This window comes from Haliotis asinina, chromosome 10, assembly GCF_037392515.1.
Source record: "Haliotis asinina isolate JCU_RB_2024 chromosome 10, JCU_Hal_asi_v2, whole genome shotgun sequence".
Classification (NCBI taxonomy): domain Eukaryota; kingdom Metazoa; phylum Mollusca; class Gastropoda; order Lepetellida; family Haliotidae; genus Haliotis; species Haliotis asinina.
The window spans coordinates 53,864,475-53,872,398 of NC_090289.1; the positions used below are offsets into that span (position 1 = coordinate 53,864,475).

The following is a 7,924-nucleotide window of genomic DNA, read 5'->3' on the forward strand; positions in this document are numbered from 1 at the left end:
TGGATCAGAGAATCCAGTGATCATCAGCATGAGCATCTAGCTAAGCAACTGGGAACCGATGACGTGTGTCAACCAAGTGAGCGAGCCTGACCACCCGATCCCGTTACACGCCCCTTATGACAAGCATGGGTTTCTGAAGACCATGACCTCCTCCACGAAGCAACCTTTACTGAGGTTTACCTTAACTCCCAGTCTTTAACACTGCGCTGAGGTTACCTAAGTTTAAGACCTTAGTTCATTCTTTAACACAGCACTAAGGTTACCTAGGTCTAAGGCCTTAGTGCAATGTTAAAGAATGGGAGTTAAGGTTAACTTTAGTAAAGGTTGCTTCGTGAAAGGAGCCACAGTTCTCATCAGAATCTTCACGGGTCACCATGGACTCAGTGTTTCATCAGTATTGAACGATATCAGACCGTAGATGAACTGAAGTCTGCCTTGTTTGAATGCGAGCAGAAATTACAACTTTTATGCTTAAAGACACACATTACCTGAAAGTTGAGGCTTCCTAACGGGAATGTCTACTGCTTACCATAATGCCTTACTCCTCAAAGTTTACTTATATGTTGTCAACGAGGAGATCCAGTATCTCCGTCATTGTTTTGTCTGTTAACCATCGGTAGACATTTGCTTGCGTTTTGACAATATATCAACGAACGGAGGTGTCAGTTCCACTGTGTTGTTCAACATTTAGGAAAGGCCAACCGGTCGAAGTAAAGAAGAACAGGATCTGCTGATGAAGCACATGATCTGCTTGTGGTTGACTAAAACCCAGCCTGTCAGAAAATGGCAAATGCTTCAGGTTGCACGCCATGTCGTGTTGTAAAAAATGCCGTTTCCATTTAGCAGATACATTTTTATATTATACCCCAGCTTATAGTCTGTGTTAGTTCCAGTATGTTAGGGTTTTTGTATGACCATACCATGCAGTCCCAGAGTAAACACTTGTAATCTCGAACCTACCAGCATCATTCCCTCATATAAGCCTGACATGTCGGCAGCGGAGAAGCGAACCAAACATCCTAATGAGCAGGGACTCAATTCAATTCAATTCAATTCAATTCAATTCAATTCTGTTCAATTCAGTATTTAGGGCCTTGAGGCCTACAGTACAAATACAGGTACATTTTATGCAGGTCACGTGTTATGATTTACAGTTCTTGCTTTGAATACATGTTTTAAGTACAATGCGGTTGCTTTAATAACATCAATATTTCTAGCATTGATAAGATTGGACAGTGTGTGCTTATCTGTAACAGGCAATGCAATAAATGGCAGATATTTGGCTCTTAAGTCGGAGTACATTGTGCACACAAACAATATATGAAATTTATTTTCAATATACCCTAGATTACAGTGTCTACAAATGGATACACTTAGATCTGGCAAGTCTCTTTTGGATTTACGTACATGATTAACTCTCAGATCATGGAAACCTATTCGTAATTTACAAAACGCCCTCATCAGACCTTTATCTTGCAAGTGTGTGATATAAAATTCAGGCTCTAACAAAGTTTTATGGGAGGAATAAAATTCTAAAATATTTGAGTCATTAAGTGACATCAACCATTCTTGTCGAAAAATATCTTCAAGGCGTTGCTTACACATACATAGAAAACTCTGTTCATTTCCAACATCCTGCGATATCCACACACAAGAGAAGCCAGTTGAAAAAAGTAATTGTCTAACCTCTGATGTCCAATTTCGCTTGCCATTATCATCCTGCATTTTAAAGAAAATATAACTTTGCCTTGGGTATCTAAATGGTTCCATTCTCAATAATTTAAGCCAATATTTTATTACTCTTATTCTACTTGACACAAATATATTACAGCGCCCAGTTTCACCCAAGATAGCCTTATTAGAGGCAAATTTTCCAAGCTTTAGGAAATGTTTAAAAAATGAAGCGTGTACCTTTTCTAAACAGTGAAAATATTTAGTTCCCCAAATTCCGGATCCATATAAAAGGATAGGTAAAATTTTACAATCAAATATGGTACAGGCAATTTTAAATGAAATAAAGGGATTCTTTTTAAAAAGCTGGTAAACAGATTGTGTAGCCTTAGCTGCTTGAGGGACTCACCAGACAGTGAAATCTCTCCTGTCGACCTGCTAGAACCTCGGCAAAGCGAACTTTCACCAGAGGTGCCTGTAAACAAGTGTGCAATGGCGCGCATTCCAGGCATTGATTGGATTTTGTAGGTGCAGTATTTTCTCTTTTCAAGCAGCAGATGCAGCTCTTCTCAGCTGATGAAGAGATCACAGACCAAAGCAAATGAAGGTTTGCATCAGGTCTGTCTGAAACGGATCACATCAAACCACTCATGATTTGGGGTTATTTTAGGAAACAGTTGAAATTACGAAAGAACTTTAGAGTTATAGACTAGAACTTATGCAATATAGGCAAAGAGAGGGTGAAACTATAGATGAATTTGTGACCAGGTGTAAAACTGCTCTGTAATGTAAATTTGATGATAATGTATTACAAGAAAGAATTTTGAAATTGCCAATAGCAGGTACTCCTTTCAAGCACTACAATATACGATCTTCTGAGGCAAGAAAAGAGTTATCAGTTAAGCCATGCACGAGAAGAGGGTCGCAGATGTGATTCCGTAAGTGCTGGCCAAGATCTACAAACCCCTACCACAGAAATGCCAATTCATATGATGAAACAGAAGAACTGCATATGCAGGAACTGCGGTACCCATCATATACCAAAGACATGCCCCGCATATAACGACACTTGCAACAGCAGCGGCAATAAAGGCATTTGGAAGAAGATGTGTCGAGTCACGAAATGGAACGAGATCAAAAAGTCCACACGGCGTACTCATCGATCAAGAGGAAAAATCTTTCACACAACTGACAGTGATGTTGTGAAGCAACAGTCTGAGTACGCAATGGAATGCTATTCCGTGACCATCTCAGTGCATGGACACGATAGATTCTAGGCAGGGACTGTGTTTTTGCCTACCTTAGAGTACAGCCACTTCAACTTTGAGGAATGCACAACTTTAAACTAATAGTGGAAACTGGTGCTTCAGGAAATAGTCTACCCATAACAACCAACGGCCAAATGTATAGAAACAAACCATATGATGAGGTAATTGCCCCCAAACACAATACCAAGTTCTCTGCATACAATGCTGAACCAATCCGTTGTGATAACAGCGTAGATGACTTAATGATGCACTTTCCTGGACAGTTTGAAGCCATAGGTAATTTTGAAGGCACAGCTAAACTCGTTCTAAAACCAGGAGCCGAACCACACTGTGACACTGTAGCATACATCTGAAAGACCAAATTCAGATAGAGCTGAGGCACTCGGAAGAGATGAGAGTCATTCGCCATGTGACCGAACACACGTCTCTCACCTATGTCACATCTTGATGAGGAAAGCCAAAGCCAAATCCGAACACATTTCGGAAGGTACTGCTGGAAGAGATTAGCCTTTGGCCTATCCGTCAGCCACGACATGTCACAGCAATGAATGAATGAGATGCTGGAAGATGTCCCAGGAACCATCGGAATATCAGATGACGTATGTGTTTGCAGGAAGAACCGAAGAGGAGCATGATGAAAACCTCACCAAACTCATGCTAAAGCCAAAAGCAGCGGATTATTTTTCAACTCTGCGAAATGCAACATAAAGAAGAAATCCATATCCTTCCATGCATATGTAATATGTACACACATAGGTACTACCCCAGATCTTGCCAAGCTCCAGGCATTCACCAAAATGAGCAAGTATAACCTCCACTGATTTCTCGGAATGATGACCTGCCAAATTCCCTACATTCCGAACTTCAGTGCATTGGTCCATAGAGTTTCCGTACCTACCTGTATGGTCGCCAGTTTGTAGCCATTACCGACCACAAACCCTTAGTGATGCTACACCAGAAGCCCATCAACAAGGCACCAACCAGGCTACAACGCATGCACTTAAAGCTTGCTGTGTACTTTGAACTTGTGTAGGAAGCTATTGCCTAACACAGCTGACTAGACTGAGACACCACTTGGCGTCGATGGAGTTGATATGCATGACATTGATGACCTCAGTATCGACCTGAGCAACTTTGGCACTACCAAGAAAGACCAATTGAGAACCGAAACAGTCACGTGTTGAGAGAAATCATTCACTCGATATGGCCTGAGAATGACAAGTCCATCACACCTGTGTTGAGGCCCTACTGTTCCTTCAGGGATGAACTTACCGTCGAAGATAGTGTTATCTTCAAGGGAAGACAACTTGTGATTCCAGAGAAACTACACGCTGATATTCTCATCACACTAGGTTATAGAAAAGACCAGAAAACTGGCACGTAAGCCGATACACTGGCCGCAAATCAACGAGAACATCTTGAAGCATGTCAGCTCTTGTTCATCGTGCCACGAACTACAGGCTTAACTTAAGCGGGAACCATCACACCTCACAAGGCACCTGTATCGACATGGCACAAACTTGGGACAGACTTGTTCCAAATCAAGACACTTCCTATTAGTTAATGACTATTTCTCCAAATATCCAACTGTGAGACACTTGCCTGTTCAAGCCAAGCAGTTACCAATGAAATGAAATTCATTTGCTCTGTGTTCGGTAAACCTGACTCCATCATACGCGATGATGGTACACAGTACAGTGGATTTCCATTCAAACATTTCTGTGCAGAGTGGGGTATCGCTCTTGTGACTTCCTCACCTCACTACCTTAGATCCTATGGTCTAGTTGAGTGTATGGTAGGAACGGTTAAACCAGTCATAAAAAGTTTCTATCAGAAGAAAGGACATTGACCGAGCACTACTTAGTGAACTTCCTTTGCCAGAAGAAATGCTGCTCGGAAGACCACTTACAACTACTGTGCCATCACGCCAAGAAACCTCACCAGCTACACAGCAACAGCGTAGCAACCTCCTTCAGTCAGGATGCTATGAAAGATCACCATGATAAACACACACTACATAATGATCATCCTACACTGCACTGCCGGGCCAGGAAGTGCGAATCTTCAATCATGGTACAGGACTCCCAGTACAGGTCCGAAACACAATGAGTCAGTGCAAACACACACTTCGAAGAATCGCTCACAACTGAGTGAACTCATCCACCGTCCAGTCGAGATACCCAAACTTCCGCTCAAGGACAAATCTCATAATAAGGCAACTCGACGCGTAACATTTGAGCCTGAATCCATTACTCAAGAAAGTCCCGGAATTCAAGCCATCTGAATCTCAAAAAAGCACAAAACCACATTCGTAAATTTAAAGTAGTCAGGGAGATTCGTTCGGGTCATATGGTGAAAATAACAGCTAAATACTAAGACTGAACAATGCCGCTGTGAATTTAAACTGACTCTTTATCGAATTTATGCAAGGTCATACCATCCAAGCTGGAAGAACTTTAGTACTAGTTAGTTTTAGTAAAGATGCATTTACACTGTACCTCACATCTAGTCATACTGATCTATGCCTATGTTCCCTGTGCCAAAGAGAACTGTTGCCAATGAACTGATATTGCTCCACAACATGAACTCTGAACATTGTTTACCATTCATCATTACCTACTGACATTCAAATTAAGATCTCTTAAAGAAGAGAGATGTTGTAATAAATATCTTTTCCACTTAACAGTTACACTTTTATATTATGTCCTAGCTCATGTTCCGTATTAGTTCCAGGATATCAGTTTTTGTGTAACCATACCCTGTGGTCTCGGAGCAAAGACGAGTGACCGGCATTATTCCCACATTAATATCAGCAGAATATAACATGTTTTATCTAGCCTCATGTAAGAATGTCGAGTTTTGATTGGTCCATGTGACTCTGATAAAATACCATGTACATCCGTCACGATCCGCGAGCGGGAGTGTAGAAGTCGTGTACTTCCGCTACGAAAGTCATATCACCCAGCTACGCCTCGGTGACGACGCGAAGTGAGAAAAGCGTGTATCGACAAGCCTTTAGTAACGTGGGGTGCATTGAGGTCAAACGATCAGCTGGTGTCAACATGGCAGCAAGCCGATTCGATGCGTGTTGTTTTGTTTTGATTTAGTGAAAACATTCAGCTAGATAAATGCGTTATCACATCGTGTCTTGGGAAAAACGGGTTTTCTATAAACCCCGTATTTCCCACGACACGATGTGATAACTTATAGTATATCTGACGTACTGTTCAAAGGAGACTGCAATCACAGTGAATCCGTGGTAGCTTGATTCTAGCAGAAACCTGCGTCTCTGGATAATCTTGCATTTACGGACTGAATGTGTGTACCGTAAAATCACGCACGCACCGTAATGACCAACGTCTTGCCATTATTCATGACGCGGAAGTACTAGTTGTCGTAGGTCAGCATATAATTGTCATGTACCAATATGGAGTTGATAAATATTAATACGAGGGGAAGTCAATAAGTTCATAGAAGTGGGTGCTGATATATCCTTGGTGATGTTGTCATAGGTGTCATTATTGAGTTGATTCATCTGTGACTCTGTATACTGATACCCAACCTTCCTCGAGCATTTACTTGAGAGTTAGAGCCTTTAAAAGACGATTATTCTGCACAAATCATGGAAACCTCCAAAACTGAGTTTCGTGCAGTTATCAAGTTTCTCACTAAAGAAGGTGTGAATGCAACCGAAATCCACAAACGCATGATCAATGTGTATGGCGAGGAAGCCCCTCAATATTCCACTGTGGCAAAATGGTCAGCTGAGTTTAAGCGAGGTCGCAGCTCCTTGGAAGATGACCCACGGTCAGGAAGACCTTCTGAAGCCATTACAGAAGAACAATTGCCCGGATCCAACGCTTAATTATGTCCGATCGGAGAATAAAGGTGGACGAGATAGCTTCAGAGTGTGGCATTTCACATGGAAGTGTTTGCACAGTGATCCATGAACACCTGCACATGTCCAAGGTATCCGCAAGATGGGTCCCTCGTAACCTAAATGCACATGATCGTCACCAGAGAGTTGAATCCAGTCGTGAGCTGTTGGACATCTACAACGCTGATCCTGATAACTTTCATGCTCGTCTGGTTACTGGGGATGAAACCTGGATTCATCACTGGGATCCCGAAACCAAACAAGAATCCATGCAGTGGAAGCACAAGCATTCTCCTGCACCCAAGAAGTTCAAAACACAACCTTCTGCTGGCAAGATCATGGCAACCGTTTTCTGGGATTCAAAGGGTGTGATTCTCATAGACTATAAACCACCTAAAACTACGATCACAGGGGCTTACTATGCTGACTTGTTGAAAAGATTGAGAGCGGCCATCAAAGAGAAGAGGCGTGGGAAGTTGACAGCTGGAGTCATGCTTCTCCACGACAATGCACCAGTCCACAAGAGCCGTGTTGCACAAGCTTCTCTTCAACAATGTGGATTCGAACAACTAAACCATCCCCCATACAGTCCAGATCTGGCCCCCAGCGACTACTATCTGTTTCGCAATTTGAAATCTCACTTGCGTGGAACAAGATTTGCCAATGATGATGACCTCAAGGCAACAACAGAGGCGTGGCTGAGGGACCAATCTGAGGACTTCTATTTCAAGGGCATAGACAGTCTCAAAGACAAATGGGCAAAATGCATCGAGGTTCAGGGAGACTATATTGAAAAATAAAACCAATATCACAACCATTGTGTTCTGTTTTATATCGAGTTCTATGAACATATTGACTTCCCCTCGTAGCTAGGTGTCGTATATCAATATCGAGTTGTCATATATCAATATCTAGTTGTCACATAAAATATCGAGTTGTCATGTGAAAATATCGATTTGTTATATAACAATATCGAGTTGTCATGTATCTACTTGTTATATAAAATATCGAGTTGTCTGTTTTCAATATCGAGTTGTCATACATCAATACATAGTATGTAGTCGTTATACATCAATATCGAGTTGTCATATGAAATGTCGAGTTGTCA

General features: G+C 41.8%; 1 protein-coding gene across 1 annotated transcript in view; it reads right to left on the minus strand.

The window, feature by feature from the left end:
* Positions 1 to 7,924, minus strand: part of LOC137298514 (zygotic DNA replication licensing factor mcm6-like) — a 385,641-nt gene that overhangs the window by 3,376 nt on the left and 374,341 nt on the right. The gene's annotated exons all lie outside the window — the stretch shown is intronic.